Here is a 17,585-nt window from a genome sequence, read left to right as displayed (position 1 = left end):
CCCTTATATACAGAGAATACACAGCAATTCCATTCCACAATGTCTATATGTACAATTCCATTTCATTGATTACCTTCTTGCAAACATTCTCATTGCTCTTTTCCAAAGTGTTACTTCACATTATCATGAATGCATGTTCCTCTTAATTCCTTGTCTATTCTAAAGTTACTGTTAATCAATATGTTGCCATATAGGTTCAAAACCAAACTCACTGCCGTGGTGATGATTCCAACTTACAGTCACTATAGGACAGGGTAGAACTACACGTATGGGTTTCTGTGGTAGATGCACAATCTCATATCAACTTGATTAAAAAAAAATAAAAGAAGAAGAGGTCAAGTCTGGCCTGTCAGTCAGGTCACAGCCTGATGATCCCTCCTTGTTCACGTGGCCTCCTCACGAGGATTCTGGAACTTCTTGTCTTCCTCCTTCGAGATGGGACACACTCTCTCACTGCCTCACATTCCTGTTGACAAGCCACATGGAGTCGCACTGATGGCAGCCAGAGCCCTGGAGATGCCTCCACTGCCATTGGATCTACAGGACTTTCCACCCACCGGCTTGCGATCTTCCTGCATTCGACACCATTGCACATGCTGGGTGAGTCTGAAGAGGCATTCATGGGCTAGTGGGGGACGAGTGGGATAATATGGAACCTATGGACTTGATCTGAACTGACCTGGAATGTTTTATTGACGCATAATTCTTCTTGATATAAAGCTCTCTCTTACACATATATGAGTGTCAATGAATTTGTTTCTCTCGTCAATTTGGTCTAGTTTCCAAAACTACACTCTTCCCAGGATTAGAAAGCCCCTTCTTTCTCCCACCCCCAGAGATAGTTCTTTCAAAAAATGCAAGTCTTAAGGCAGATCTTCTTCATTAATTATGCTAACTTGTTTAGGTGGAAGAAAACTTCACGGATTCTTTACTTATTTAGGTTTTTTTTTAGTTTAAGATTTAAGAATGATCTCAGAGTAATAATTCCATGTAATTATATAATATGACTGTCCTCTTGCAGGTTGTGGCAAACTTACAGTATTATGACCTAAGTTATGCCCTTTGGAGATGATGAATTTAATTAAAATGCATCCCATTAACCATAAATTTAACTGTAGAAAAGCAGATGGAGTCTTCCTTTAATTTTTTTAATTGACCTTTTTACCTAGTTTGAGGCATTAATATAAGAATAGCACAACTTTGCCAAGTAATATAAAACTGACCTAAAAGCCTTCCTGGTCTGAGACAATATCCTGAGAGTCAGGACACACACACACACACACACACACACACACACACAACATTTCAGAAGTTATGTGAACTATTTTAGGAATAAAAAATATCCAAAATTACCAGTCACTTTTCTACACCCACTCCAGCAAGATAAATACAGTACAAGCCAATAGAATTCTGGCTCACTTTCTTTGGTCACATTGTGAAGAGAAATCAATTTCATTTTTGTTCTCTAGAAGGGCATCATGTTTGGTGGGTCAGTGTGGATGCAGTACACCTTCAGTCACTCAGATTGCCATAAGGGCCATGACAATGTGCCTGAACATGCTGGTGATTGTGAGAATGATGCAGCATTAGGCAATGTTCCAATTTTGGGGTATATAAGGTAAACAGGGGTATGGCAGCTAACAGCCACAACACAGTTAATAGGTCCTTTATGTCAGCTCTCAGTCATACTTTTCTGTTTCTCAGTCTATGTCTTGGCTTGAAAGGGATTACTTGAATGCTGACGGTCTAAACCACTTGCTTGTTCATAAACTCTATTCATCCTGCTTCACAAGTATGGAGAACATTAAGAAATGTTCTTCAGGGCAATTGCAAAAACTGGAATCAGCCCTTGATCTCACAAATCCAGCTTTGTATTTTTATGTAAGAAAAGAAATCTGTTTGAATTAGAAAGATCCACAGTAATCTGGAAGAGTAATATGAAGTTATTCCTCAAAATGAGAAGAAAGTTTGTAGGAATAATTCTTAAAACATACATAGCATTAGTGTTCTCTTTCATTCCGCGCTGTTCTGATTGTGCCAGTTTTAAAATAATTGCATTCCTCTCATCAATCATGACTTTATATTTGTATCGATTAAAAAAAATCTGACCCAGACATTTTCTCCAGAAGGATTAAAGTCAAGAGCAAAAAAATATCTTTACAGAAAAAAATACCCACAATTTAACCAGAAAGAAAATGATGTTCAGAATTGATCATGAAATAATCCTGGATTTTCAAAAATTGCCCTAATGAATTTACACAGCATCCTATTCATTTCACTTTAATCGTTGATCCAGTGAGCTACACAGAAAAGATCAAGCCTTTCCTGTGAACAACAGTGTTTAGTAGACAAAGCAACATATTAATATGTGCTAGGAGAAAAGAGAGGAAATAGTGCCAGGTTAGTATCCAATATTGAAAAGTACAACCATCGAGAAAGCAAAAGGAACAATAAACAGCCCTGTGACATCCCTGAGACAGACTCAAGAGTCCAATATAGCAGGAGTGTCCTGACAGCCTTACCGTTCAAAGTGACCCACTCAGAAATACTCACGGTGAGCTGGAAAACCATCAGACTCGTAAGGTCGTTCTTCTGTTTCTAAAAGAGCTCATTAGAACTAAAGACTGATTTTTGCACTCTCAAATATATGCCCAGCTACTGTGTGATGTTCTTCCACATCTTTCCCTTGTCCTCGTGGCTTCAGTGGGCCAAAATCATAGCAAAAAATTATTAGACATAGGCTCTGGTTACAATACTAAGTTTAAATTCCAATTATTTACTTAACAACTTTTCCAATTCAGGATGATGCTGTCTTTTTATGAAATTAATACCATATAAATATTTACATCAATTTTATTACACACATTCATATAACAAAACAAAATTAAACACACTGCTATTGAGTCAATCACGACCCACAGGGAATTTATAGAACAGAGTAGAACTGCCTGTTGGATTTTGAGGCTTTAACTCTTTTTGAAAGCAGATAGGCTTATCTTTCTCCATCAGAACAACTGGTAGTTGGAATTTCGAAAATATACACTATGCCATCAGAACTCCTTCACCCAGAAAATATAGCAACAAACATTTATATCTTCATCTTAAAAGTATATATGAGTTACAGTCTCTGAAACCCACACAGAAGTACTACCCGGTCCTGCAGGGTTGCTATATATCCGAATTGACTCAGTGGCAGTGAGTTTGGTTTTTGGTGATATATTGTATTATATTACATTATATTAATCTTATATCATAACCATTTCTTAATTGTATCATAACTGCATTTAAAGTTTTAGCGATGAGTTTACCATTTGCAGAGCCACCATTACAGCTGTCCTGGAATCTCACTCATCTGCATACATAAATGAATGGGAGGTAGGAATTGAGGGGAGGGAACTGATATAATAACAGCTGGAAAAGAATCGTTCCCCTAAATTTTTAATTTGTCTACAGTTTTGTTCCATCTTGGGAGGTTGATTTAATTGCTAACCCCTCTAATTAAAGGATAGGGCAATTCAAACTTTTAACAATTTAGTCACAACTATGGCACAATTTAAAAATCGCTCCCTGGTGTCACAGTTGTTAAGCTGTGGATGACTAACATTGGAGATTCTAACCTTACACAAGGAAAAAGATGTGGCAATGACTTCCATGAAGAATAAAGCTTTAAAAACTACATGGGCTAATGCTCCTTCAGGCTACAGAGTTGCTATAATTTGAAATCAACTCCATGATCATATATTTGCTTTATTTTTCTCATTTCACATGTTTAAAAAGTGTGAGGTTCCATAGATTCCCATTTATGTATGTTTTGAGAGTCAGTGAAAGAGAAAAGAAATATTACCACAACCTATTATTAGTGTAAATACTGCCCAGTCACTTAAGAGTTTAATTTGTACGACTCAACAACTGTGGTCTGAAGTAAACCGAAAATTGTATAATTTTCTTCGAAATGAGTTATTCTTGTATAATTATATTGTATAATTATAATTATATTGTTGCAGTAGTTGCATAATCTGTTGTCAATTTGAGACTTAAGAGGAAAGGGGTAGGGTTTAGCTGGTCAACCAGGTCACCACTTGATGACCTAATTTGGAGGCCCTAAGGAGATAAATAGCTCGTTGGAGGTGGGACACATGCTGACTTCCTGCGAGATATTACTGACAATGAGCCCAATGGAGCTACACTGATGCAGCCAGAGCCCGGGATCTGGAGGAGCCAAGTGGAGACCTATGCCAGCGCTGAGATGCTTCTGCCACCGCTGGATCCACAAGACTTTCCACCCACTGAGCTGTGATCTTCCTGTATTTGGCATCATTGCATGGCTGTTTGAGCCTAAAGAGGAATTTATGGACTAAATCAACATATGGGGTAATCAGACTTATGGACTTGATCTGGACTGTACTGGGATGTTTTATCAATATACAATTGCTCTTTTATATAAAACTCTCTCTAATACACATATGCAAGTCTTTGAATTTGTTTCTCTAGTCTACTCAGACTAAAACAATTGTATAACTTTCTTTTTTACTTATACTTGCATAATTAGACTTGCATCCTTTTCTTTCTTCAACATTTTATTTTAATTCTATACTAATGGCTAAATTAATGCCATTAAAAATAGAATTATTTTTTGCACCAGGGTACAACATGATCTTCCCTATCATAAAATGGTAATGAATGAAGTGTCTAATTTAAATGAAAATACAAATGAGTCGATTAAACCTAAATTCCAACAGCATTTCAAAAACAGATGTGATGCATTAAACACTTATGACAGATCTGATGAGCTATGGGATGATATCAAAACATCATTCATGAAGAAGGAAAATGGCCTTTTAAAAAGAAAAGATCAAAATTAATGTCAGAGGAGACACTGTAACTTGCTCTTAATCATTGGGTAGCTAAGCCAAATGGAAGAACTTATGAAATAAAAGAACTGAGAAGAAAATTGCAAAGGGCAGCTTGAGAAGACAATATATGATACTAAATAGTATACATATACTATACAAAAATAAAGCACTAATTACTATGCAGCATACTATAAAGCAATGTGCCATCCTTAGAGTTAGAAAACAAAAAGGGGAATAAGATTCTTAGCCTATCTTAAACTGAAAGAACTTGTGAAAATAGTCAAGCCTCAAGTTACAATATTGAATGATTCCATGGGCAAAATAATGAATGATGCAGGAAGCATCAAAAGAAGATGGAAAGAATTCAAAGAATCACAGTACAAGAAAGATCTAGTTGACATTCTACCATTTCAGGAGGTAGCCTATGAGCAAGAAACAGTGGTGCACAAGGAAGAATTTCAAGCTGCACTGAAAGCATTAGTGAAAAACAATGTTCTAGGAATAGATTACTTAAGAGAGTATAGAAATTATCTATCAGTGTCAATATCACATGCAATTTTTGATGCGAAATTTTGATGAAAAAACTCAACAGTTGCAGTAAAATTGAAAATTGAGTTGAATTGATTTGAATATTGAAAATACCCTGGCTTGGGGCATGAACACATTAATCTAAAAAGTAACTTCCCTGCTTTTCAAGACTCTCAGGAGGTCTTGTGCAGCAGAGCTATCTAAGGCAACATGTCATTTGATTTCTTCACAGCTGCTTCCATGAGCATTGACAGTGAATCCAAGCAAGATGGAACCCTTGACAGCTTCCATCTTTTCTTCATGTAGCATGATTTTACCCATTGGTTCTCTTTGAGGATTTTGATCATCTTTATACTGTGTTATAGCCCATTTTGAAGACTGCAATCTTTGATCTTCATCAGCAAGTGCTTCAAGGCCTCCTCCTTTTCAATACCCAGGGCATGTCATCTCTGTATCATAGGTTGTTAGGAAGCCTTCCTCCAATCTTGAAGCCACATGCTTAATATAATCCAGTTTCTCTCTTTTCTGAGTATGCAGATTAAATAATGATGGTGAGAAGATACAACCACAATATTCACCTTTCCTGTTTTTGAAACTTACATTATTTCCTCGTTCTGTTCCCACAACTGCCTCTTGAACCATGAACAGTTTCTTCATGAGCACAATACTGTATTCAGGAATTCCCATTCTTCTCAAGGGTGTTCATACTTTGTTATTGTCCACACAGTCAGATGTCGTGAAATAGTCAATAAAATACAAGTAAACATCTCTCTGGTAGTCCCTGTGTGTAACCAAGATTCATCTGACAGCAATGATATCCCTTGCTCCACGTCCCCTTTTGAATCTGGCCTGAAACTCGGCCAATTCCCTGTCATTTGTGCTGCTGCAATCCTTGTTGGGTGATCTTCAGAAAAATCTTACTTGCACCAGATATAATTTGTAGATTCTGTCTACCATTTGTGCATTCTGTCTGTTCTACAATTTATACATTCTGTCTGTTTATGTTTCTCTAGATTGGGTACAAATATGGTTGTCTTCCATTCAGTAGGCCAAGTAGCTGTCTTCAAATGGTCCTAATATAGATAAGCAAGTGCTTCCAGTGCTTCATCAGCTCATTGAACCCTTTCACCTTGTATTCTATCAGTTCCTGGAGCCTTGTTTATGGCTAATGCTCAGTTCAGCTTACACTTCATTCATTAGTACCACTGACACTTGCTCAGATGTTACATCGTGAATTGTTGAGGTTTGGCTAGTTCTTTTTGGTTCAGTGACTCTGTACTCTTTCCTTCTTTTGGTGTTTTCTGTATCATTCAACCTTTTGAGGCTTTCAATGTTGCAATTTGAGGCTTGAATTTTTCTTGAGTTCTTTCAATTCAAGGTATGGAATTTTCTTCTTCCCTTTTAGTTTTCTAACCCTAGGACTGTGTATATTTCATTATAGTATTTTACTTTGTCTTCTAAAACTTGCCTTTGGAATTTTCTGTTCAGTTTCATTGATTTCATCATTATTTAAAACTTATTAATTATTTTATTGGGAGCTTTTACAGATATTGTGACATTACATAGTTCAATTATATCAAGCAGTATTGTATAATTGCTACCACAATCAATTAAAATTTTTTTCTTTCATCTTGAACTTCCCCACCCCACCCCCAGGAACTCTTATTTGTTTTTTCCCCTATACTAATTTTTTCCATATCTTTCACATTCCAATATATCCATTCACATACAATTCAGTTGTTTGACCTCATTGAGTGGGGTGATACAGTCATTAATGCTATCAGCTCCCTATCTCTGCCCCACCCCCCTTTTTCCATACCCTCAGGGAACCATTACTCCTGTTATTGTTTTTAAAGGGATATCTATCTTGGCTTTCATGTACTGAACTATCTTAAATATACAAATGAACATATGCAAATCTAACATGATTAATAAGGTAAAACAAGTAAAACCACACCAAAAGGGGAGGGACTATTGGAGAGCTAGCAATTATTGGAGAGCTAGCAGATACTTATGTGGTTCATAAGTGCTATATCGCAGCCTGGGTTTATCAAGTATTGCGTGTGGCCCTTCTGAGAGGGAATGTCCAATTATCTTACAGGCAGATTTTCTTATATGTGCCTTAGCTACTCTATGATTAGGAAGATGTTTCAGAGTCTCTTCTGACATTCACTTTTATCCTTCCTTTCTTGTCTTTTTAATTACATTTTGCTTTTCTGCATGTACAAAGTTTTTTAAGGTATCTCAGAGCACAAGTCTTTTGTCATTGATGTTCACTACAGTAAATCTATTCCTCAGATTTTCTTGAAATTCAGGCGGGATAGACTCAAGGTTATATTTTGGTTCTCATGTACTTGTTTGAAGTTTCTTCAATTTTAACAAAAACTGACAAACAATTGATGGTATGTTCCATAATCGGCCTTTGGCCTGGTGTTAGGTGCTGATATTGAGTTTGATATGCTGAATTCTCTTCCACATATGTATTGATTATGTTCTGTGGATTCCATCTAGAGAATCCACATGTATATTCACTGTTTGTCTTGTTTAAAACAGGTATTTGCTACAAAGAAGTCATTAGTCTAGCACAATTCTCTCATGCGGACTCTAGGTTATTTCTTCGTATTCTGTTGTTAATCTTTAAGTTCCTTTGAAACCTTTTTATTCGCGTGACCCTGCTGGCACTGAAATACCAGTGACATAGCTTCCAGTATCATGACAACACGCAAGTCATCGCAGTAGGACAAACTGACATACAGGTTGTAAAAAGGGTTTATATAAGTGAGACTGTAAGACATCTAACAACATAAATGACATTCCAAATTAATAATATTTTCATAATAAATTTGGATAACATTGTGAAGCATGGGGATTCTTGAGCACTCAATTGTGTTCATGTGGAATCTTTACATAGACCAAGTGGCAGTCATTCTAATAGAACAAAGGAATGCTGCTTGGGCTCAAATAAGGAAAGGTATGCATCACTATTGGGTCTTTTCACCACATTTATTCAATTTGTGTTCTGCACAAATTATCGAAGAAGCTATACTATATGAAAAATAACATGACATCAGGCTTAGTTATTGTGTTTGTCTAGAGAAACAAATTCATGGACACTTATATGTGTATAAGAATGAACTGTATATACAAGAGCAATTGAATATTGAGAAAACATTCCAGCCCAGTCCAGATCAAGTCCATAAGTCCAATATTAGGCCATATGTCCAATACCAATCTATAAAGTCCTCTTCAGACTCACAGAACACATGCAATATCACCGAATGCAGGAAGATCACAGACCAGTGGGTGGAAAGCCTTGTGGATCCAGTAGCAGTGGAAGCATCTCAGCAATGGCAGGGGTATCCACGTGGCTCCTTCAGTTCCAGGGCTTTAGTGTAGCTCCTTGTGTCTTCTCCACCAGAATATCTCACAGAGAGTAAGCATGTGTCCCGCCTACATGAACTATTTATCTCCTTAGCGCCTCCAATGAGGTCATTAAGGTGCGATCTGATCAACCTTGTGTATAAGCTAAATTCCATCCCTTCACTCTTAATCCTCAAATTGGCAACAGATTATGTAATTACCACAGTTATTAATAATATGTCATGTGCAGATGACACAACTTGCTTGCAGAATGGAAGGAGGATTTGAAATACTGATAAAAATAAAAAACAGAAGCCTTCAGTATAGAATACAACTCAATTTAAAGAAGATAAAAATCCTCATAACTAAAGCAATAAGCCACATGATAATAAATGGAGAAGATATGGAAGTTGCCCATGATTGCTTTTTCCTGAATCCAAAAACAATACTCAAGCAGACAACAGTTAAGAAATCAAACTATGGAATGCAGTAGGTAAACATGGTGTTTAGAAATACTTTAAAGAGTTGAAGGGCAAAGATGTCACTTTTAGAATAAGGTAAAACTGACCTTATCCGTGGTACTATCCATCACCTCATAGGCATGTGAAAGCTCCACAATAAATGAGGGAGACAAAAGCAGAATCAGTGTGTTTCACTTAGAAAGTATCATGAACTTCCACAAAAGCAAACACATCGATCCTGAAAGCAGTGAAGCCAGAATGCTCTTTATAAGAGCAGATGGCAAGATATCAGTCGCTGATAAAAAACATCAAAACTAGTGGGTCAATGAACATGAAAAGGAGCCTTAGTGGGATGGATTGATACAATGGCTGCAATAATACCAACAGCTGTGAGGCTGGTACAAGGCTGATGAGTGCTTCCATCAATGAGTGTTGCACATAGAGTTTATATCAGTATGAACTGCACCTTTTTCTCTTAATAAATTAGTACACATTTATAATTTTTAATATGAAAAAATGAGTCATAGTAAAAATGTCAAATAACATCTCTCCTACTTAAATATGTGACTCTATAATATGATTATATGTGAAAATTAATAATAGATCTCTTAGTTTTACCTTTTTACTTTCTACTCTTATTTTCCATAAGCAACCACTGATACTCATAATCAGATATTCCTTAATTCTTTTATAGTGTAAAATTTATTTCACTATGACTCTTATTTTCACATCTGCTAAAATAATGAATTCAATTATCAATTAAAAAGTACCTTAATGTTAAATATCTGACAGGGGATAGACTATATTTTTGGATGACTCCAGCTTTACACTGCTTCATGCAAAAGATGTTGAATATAGCATTATTCTTCTTGAGAACTCTAAATATTGGTGCTTAGAAAATTTTGATTCATATATTTTCAAAATAATTATCTGGACATGTGCTTTAAGAACTCTAGGGTATAAATTTATCAATAGCATGAGTTTCTGTAAAATCAATTTTAAAGACTTATTAGATAAAACCATTGATAATTTCTTGATTATTGCCCCATAAATTTCATTAGCATATTTTGATGTCCTTATATTCCTGTAGTCATATCATTTGGCTATGAATGAGATCTGCTCAGAACTGATAGCAGATCAGAATTTGATTAAGAAAAGAGCTTAAACAACAAGAATTAGATCATTCTATTGGATAATTTCCCATCCTTAATCAAGTCGCAAAAAATTATCATATAAGTTCATTTTAAACCTTTGCAAGATGTGTAAGTATATTTTTCTCTTGTTGGCTAGAGCACAGAGAGGATGAAAAAAAACCTTTGCTAAATATCCGAATTTATATGGCTAATGTTGTAATGTTGCCAATAATAAACACGAAGCAGGAAGAAAGAAAAAAGAACAAAAGTTCATGAGTAACAGAGAGAAAATAATGAATAAAAGGAAGGCTCTGTAATTATCACATAAAGTTAGTCTATCTACTTCAAGCATTATATTGAACCCCATTATCCACGTTTATTGATTCAATCATTACTATTGAAGGAAGTCCAATGGGGAAGGAAGAATGAAGACAAGATAAAAACAGATTGAACAGCCATACAATAATATTCGACCTAGAAGAATATCAAACCTTAAAAATCTGAAAGTATTCTTAAATAAATTTAATTTTCTGAATTGTAAAAATTTGTACAAATTAGCATTTATTCAGAAAAAGCATCTTTGAACCATAGAGAAATATATTTCTCTTTAGGATATGTACTAGAAATGTTGTTTTTAATAAATGCTTGCTCTATGACATATTGGCATTTACTGAAGATTTCTTCTATCCATAAAACACTATTTAGATAAATGAACAGTCTGGTGCTCAAATTCTTATCTTTTGGAAGCTGCTTCACCAATAAATTACTTCCTCAGAGTTAATTGTTGAGAACATATGCTAACAAAGCAAACAGGCACCAGATAAAATATCACATTTTATGCAAAACAGGGTTGCATTTACAGAATATTCCCCAGAAATCATTTGTAAAATTCTAATTTGCACCTATAGGACTTAGTCCATGGGGAGATGCATTAAAAAATGTGATTCCTAGCAAAAGTACAGTGATATTCATAATGCTTTTTTATGCCGATGTTGTTACAGATTCTGAGAAAGATTTAAGATGTTCTCTGCCCAAAAAGCTCAGGAATTACTTTCTCACAGAAAAGCAAGTACCAATATGAAAATGCTGTCACCAGCCTTGTATTTCTGAGTAACAGATAATGAAAAGCCATCTGTCCATTGCAGTAATTTGCCAACAGAGCAAACTGGGATACGATTTCATTTCACTAAACAACAAACTATATTTTGTAACAGAGTTCATTTTGTTGTTTTTGTTTAATGCTTGGTTAAAGAATTCTCAGAATACCTTCATAGTCGAAGGAAAAAATATTCTGATTCATGATAAAAGCAGGACTGTGTCGTTTCTTACCAAATGTATACAAGATGTTTTCAATTAAATTATTTTACCTCTGATTTCTACTTATTTCAGTACTATACAAACTATATTTATTTGTGTCTACATGTATTTACCACACGTACTATATGGTGTTTTTTGAATAATAAAAAATATATAAACTTAAGCCCTCATACATAATATATGTATTTATATACATTAATTTAACCAATAGTCATTGAGTATTGTAAGGTCTTCATTAATTTAGATGTTGGAAAAATATAGGTAATAATCAAATGAGACATTAGAAAAGCTTTTCAACTACATGATATTTACCACTGTAATATATATATATTGCTATGTACATCATAGCCTGTCCAGAAGATATTGTATAGAGATGCATAAGGGAATCTAGGTTCACCCCTTGTCTGTCAGTTTATTATACTGTGGTGTCTTGACTGTGGCTTACTAACAGGCAGTAATGTGCCTGTGGATTATGGAGAAAATAATAGTGTAGCAACAATTAAACTGGATCATGGCTTACCCTGTATGATAATATTAGGAGTACATAATGCTAGGTAATGGAAAACAATTTGGGCAAAGCAAGAACTGTGGTAGAATTAGATTTTTGGTGAGTGTGAAAATGAATCAATTAGCACTATTATTTAATACTTTTAAAAAGACAATGAATAAAAATGATTTGAAATAATTTTCTTAACAAGAAAAGTACAGATTTACATATTTTTTCTTTTTGGTTAATTATAATCAAGTTATAATCTTAATCAATTATAATAAAGAAGAATATTACAATATTAATGATCCAATCTCTTAAAATGAGCTAGTTTAACAAATGAATACATTTTAATTATTTTCCAGCAGTGTATCAAATATGTGATTTGTTTTTTTAAATCTCTCTTAAAGATACAAGTGAACACTACTTAGACTAAAAATAAAAATTTTCAGGTTGTTTAAAACATTGAACTGACTTATACAGATATTCAAATGCATACTGACCTCATATAATAAGCTAAGTCTTTTTTGTGTGTATTATATAAAATAAACTAAAACAAATAAAATCTATCCATAATCTCTACATGAAATTTCCCTAGACCTACTGTTCTTAATTCCCAAAGTATCCCCTCCACCAGTCACAATCAATTGACATTGCTCTTAATGGAAAAGGAAAGGGAATCTTGTTATTTAAATAGAAATATATTGCTGGAATTTTATTTTATTTTAGCAAATAGTGGACTGAAATTTTGACCTCTTTCTCACAGATTGGCTTAATTAAAATATTCTGTTTTAATGGAATGAAACTGCCTAGAATGCTTGTGGTACAGCATTTCAGTGAAAGTACTTTAAATTGACGGTGATCCAGAAAGGTCATAGAGCTTTGTCTAGAACTGACACAGAGAAGAGTTGAAATCTAAGCAGGTTGTGCTGGTGACATGATTGTCATTATAACAATTAGGAATTACTTGTTCTGGAGACACCTGGGTACCTGTATAGAGTAGCTTAAAAATGTCTACACTTCAAACATGGATCAGCTCAACACAAAAAAATATTATTTGGAGTGCTCTGCACCAATGAAGATTCTTAAAAAAATAAAGTAAATAAAAGCTAAGAAATAATTACAGTAGTTAAAACTTCACTTATTTGTTTCCCAATTTAAAAATGCTCAGCATATCTTAAATGGAAAGAATTTGAGGGAAAATTCAACCTGAAATTGAAATATTGAAAGATTCTATGAGAAAATTATTGAATGATGCACAAAGCAAAGCAGCCAAGAAAATGCAAAGAATCACTGTACCAAAGTTAACTGGTGGACATCCAAACATTTCAAGACATAGCATATAAGCAAGAACCACTGGCACTGGAGGAAGTCCAAGCTGCAGTGAAAGTATTAGCCAAAAAAACAAGGCTTCAAGAATTGATGGAATACCAACTGAAATATTTCAATGGGCTGAGGGGCACTGGAAGCACTTCCAAGACTACATCAAGACATTTGAAAGACAACTACTTGGCCAACTGACTAAGAACAATCCACACTTGTACTCATTTCGAAAAAAGACGACTCAACAGAATGTTCAAGTTACAGAACAATATCAGCTATATCACTTGCAAGTAAAATTTTCTTGAAGATCATCCAACAACTTTTGCAATAATACAGGGAGATGCCAAAGGTTCAGGCCAGATTCAGAGGAGGACGTCGAATAAGGGATATCATTACTTATATCAGATGTATCTCAACTGAAAGTAGACAATAGCAGAAAAAAACACATTTGCTTTTGTTTCTATAACTATGCCCAGACATTTGAGTGTATGGATCATAACAAACTATGGATAGCCTTGAGAAGAATGGAATTTACAGAACCTTGCATTGTGCTCCTGTGGATTCTGAACATAGATTAAGAAGTACCTGTATGAATAGACCAAGGGAATAGTGCATGGTTTAAAATCAGGAAGGCTATGCCTTAGGGTTATATCCTCTGGCCATATTAATTCAATTTGTATGTTGAATAAATAATCAGAAAGGCTAGATTACATGAAAAAAATGCAGATCAGTATTTTAGGAAGTATTATTAACAACCTGAAATATGCAGCTGACACAACCTTGCTTGTTGAACGTGAAGAGGACTTGAAGCACTTACTAATTGTGGTGGTTATATAATCATTTGGCAATTTGAGGATTAAGAGTGTAAGGGTGGAGTCTAGCCTGTCAATCACATCATAGCCAATGAAACCTCTGTGTGAGCATGGCCTAGTCCTGAGAATTCTGCGAAATCGTTATTCCTTCTTGGAGGTGGGAGACACTATCTTTCTAAGCTGAATTCCTTTGAGACATCCCTGAGGAGAAGCCACGTGGACCTACCCTGATGCAGCCCTGGACACTGAAGAAGCCACATGGAGACCCCTGCCAGCACTGAGATGCTTACAACACCACAGACTTTCTACCCACTGACTTGTGATCATTCTGCATCATTGCATGTGTTTTCTGAGTCTGAAGAGGACTTTGTACATTGATATCAGCATGTGCGCTAATATCAGACTTATGGGCCTGGACTGGACTGGATTGGGATGATTTCTTAATGTACAATTACCCTTTATATAAAACTCTCTTTTGTACACATATACGTTTCTATGGATTTGTTTCTCTAGTCTACCCGGACTAACACACTAATGAAGATAAAAAATTGTGGCCTTCGGTATGGATTTAAGCTCAATGTAAAGAAAACAAAAATCTTTATGACATAGCATCATGATCAATGGAGATAAATTTGAAGTTATCATAAATTTCACCTTACTTGGACTCACAATCAATGCTCATGGAAGTAGTAGTCAAGAAATGAAAGAAAGCACAGCTTTAGGGAATTCTGTTCACAAGAGCTCTTTAGAGTATTGAAGAGGAAGGCTATTATTTTGAGGAACAAGGTACTACTGACACCAAACATGGGACAAAAGGAAAATCAAAGAATTCGAACTCTGGTGTTGGTGGAAAACATTGGGCACACCAGAAACTAGTAAAAGAACAAACAAATCTGTCTTGGAATAAGTCTGGCCAGAATGCTTCTAAGAGGCAAGGATGGCGAGACTTAGTATCAGGTCCTTTGGACATGTTCTCAGGAGAGATGCGACCCTGGAGAAGGACATCATGCTTGGTACAGTCAAGTGACAAAAAAAAACAGGAGTAAGCTCAATAATGTGCACTGAGACCGTGGCTGCACGAAGAGACTCCCACATGCAAGCGATGATGAAGATCATGAAGGCCCAGGCTGTGTCTCATCCGGTTGTGCCGAGGCCTGCTGTGAGCGTGGGCTGACTTTACAGCATCTGACAACTCTCCCCCTGCGGGAAAGTCATGTCGATGACCCCAAAGACGGAGAAGAGAAATAAAGGATTGGGGAAGAGGATAAACTATTAGTTGATTTGGTTTGGGGTTTAAGCTTTTGAATAATAAATTGATTATCTGAAATAATCAGATATTATGCCCCACCTAATTTATATATTTTTTAAAAATTGAAAAAACAATTTCACATGACAACTCTTTTATATTATTACAAAATATAAAAATTCAAAACACATTGTAAAACCATAACTAATTTTACATTTGATGATGAAATCAAAATAAATTGAATTCCAGAAAGTATAAGTGGTTAGAGCTTTTCATCTTTGTTTAACTTCTCTTTGCATCATTATATTTGATAAGGTTATTCTAAGCAACAATTAATTTGAATGGCAGTAAATTATTCCTAGTGAGACTTGGGTATCAGTTATTGCTATATGAAATGAGTGTTACACATACTCCTAAACAGCAGTGTCACTGGAGATTCTATGAATTAAACGGATGTAACAAGAATAACTGGCAGGGTGTTTTCTGTTATTTTCAATTAAACAGAGTATCATTGAAAGTGACAGGCATGGGATATTTGCCATGCTTTCTTCTTATTAAAGTCAACTTGCTAGGAAATTATGTGGTAAAAAGTCCAGTAACATATCCATAGGCACACTTTAAAGAGAGCAGCTAGCTGGCCACCAAGCTACAAGAGAAGGTACCATTTTTATTGAGACAGTGCATTGCCAACAGAAATGGACCACATTGGAAGCTAGATCTTTCCTCCTCTCCATGTGCAGTATCCTGTGGAACTCCAAAGGATGCTCACGCATGTCAGTACATTTTAAATATTTGGTATCTTAAATTTCCCCTCCGGTTTCAGATTTGCCTCTGCTTTGTATCTATCTTGTCAAATCAAATATCAAGAACTTTTTTTTTTTTACTACCAATGTTAGATCTAAACAAAAATACGCCCTTATTTTTTATTGAGTATAACACATTTACCAAAATTTAAGAGGGAGAGAGTAAATTAGAAAAACAAAATGGGTCTCTTGCTCTCTCTCTCTCTCTTTTAGGAGAAACTCAGTTTGATTTTCTGCTGGGACAAACATGTATGACCCCCACCCATCCTCCTCTAGCCTCAGGGGGACAGCAGCTGGCAAGAGTTCCCAAACGCTCCGTGGCCCTTGCTGGACCGCAGGTCCCTGGGGGTAGCAGGGGCAGCAGCGCTGCATGTTTACAACCGCCAGGTAGAGCCGCTGGGCAGGGTGGCAATGGCACGCTGCTGCAGGCTCCAACTGTGTGCAGTCAGATGAAAGGTCGGGTGGCTGCCATTCACCGTGATGACCTTGCGGACTGCCCATCCTGGGCGCAAGGACTTCAGGATCAGGGTCCTGCAGGCAAGGTCGGTCTCTAGCAAGGACAGGAAAGGTACGAGCAGGGAGAGCCCTGTGCTTGGCTAAACAGTGGGCAATGTAAAAGAGGAAGGCCCTTAAGGAGTTGGGTTGAGGCAGTGGCTGTAGTGAGGGGACCGTGTTAGGAACAGTTGTGAGGATGGTGCAGGACCATGCAGTGGTTCATTCTGCTGTGCGTGTGTTGCTATGGTTTGGAACCTACTAGACGACACATAACAGCAACACATACCTGCACTGTCTCCACAGACTCCAGAGAAGGATCATGTCCTGCACATGCCAGCTTCTGATGGATGCTTGTCCATCATACAATTGTCCATACAATTGTATGGATGCTTGTCACTATACAATTCCAGTGCCTGCTTCTGCGGTCACATTACACTCTCGTTTGTTTGTGCTACCCACTCGCCCCGCACCCGCCTCACTCTGAAAATGAGCATTAGAGTTGGAGCCCAGTCTTGTAATTCAGGAAGACCTATATTGAGATCCTTAACTTGTAGCAATTTAAAAAAATCTTTCATTATAATACACTCACAGATTCTGTGGGTAGGGTAAACATATGCTCATTATTCCTATCCTCAATGAATATTCAAGGACTATTTTAAAACTGAATCCTTCCCTAAGAAGAGTCTTGTGGAAGCTTCAGGTTTATATCACGTGTTGTTTTCACTCAGAAGTATTCTGGTGAGTGAAATTGTAGAAACAAGGTAAGC

Source organism: Echinops telfairi, unplaced genomic scaffold, assembly GCF_000313985.2.
Source record: "Echinops telfairi isolate 266 unplaced genomic scaffold, ASM31398v2 ScPeMD7_5927;HRSCAF=6808, whole genome shotgun sequence".
In the NCBI taxonomy this organism is placed as follows: domain Eukaryota; kingdom Metazoa; phylum Chordata; class Mammalia; order Afrosoricida; family Tenrecidae; genus Echinops; species Echinops telfairi.
This window is presented reverse-complemented; position numbering follows the sequence as displayed.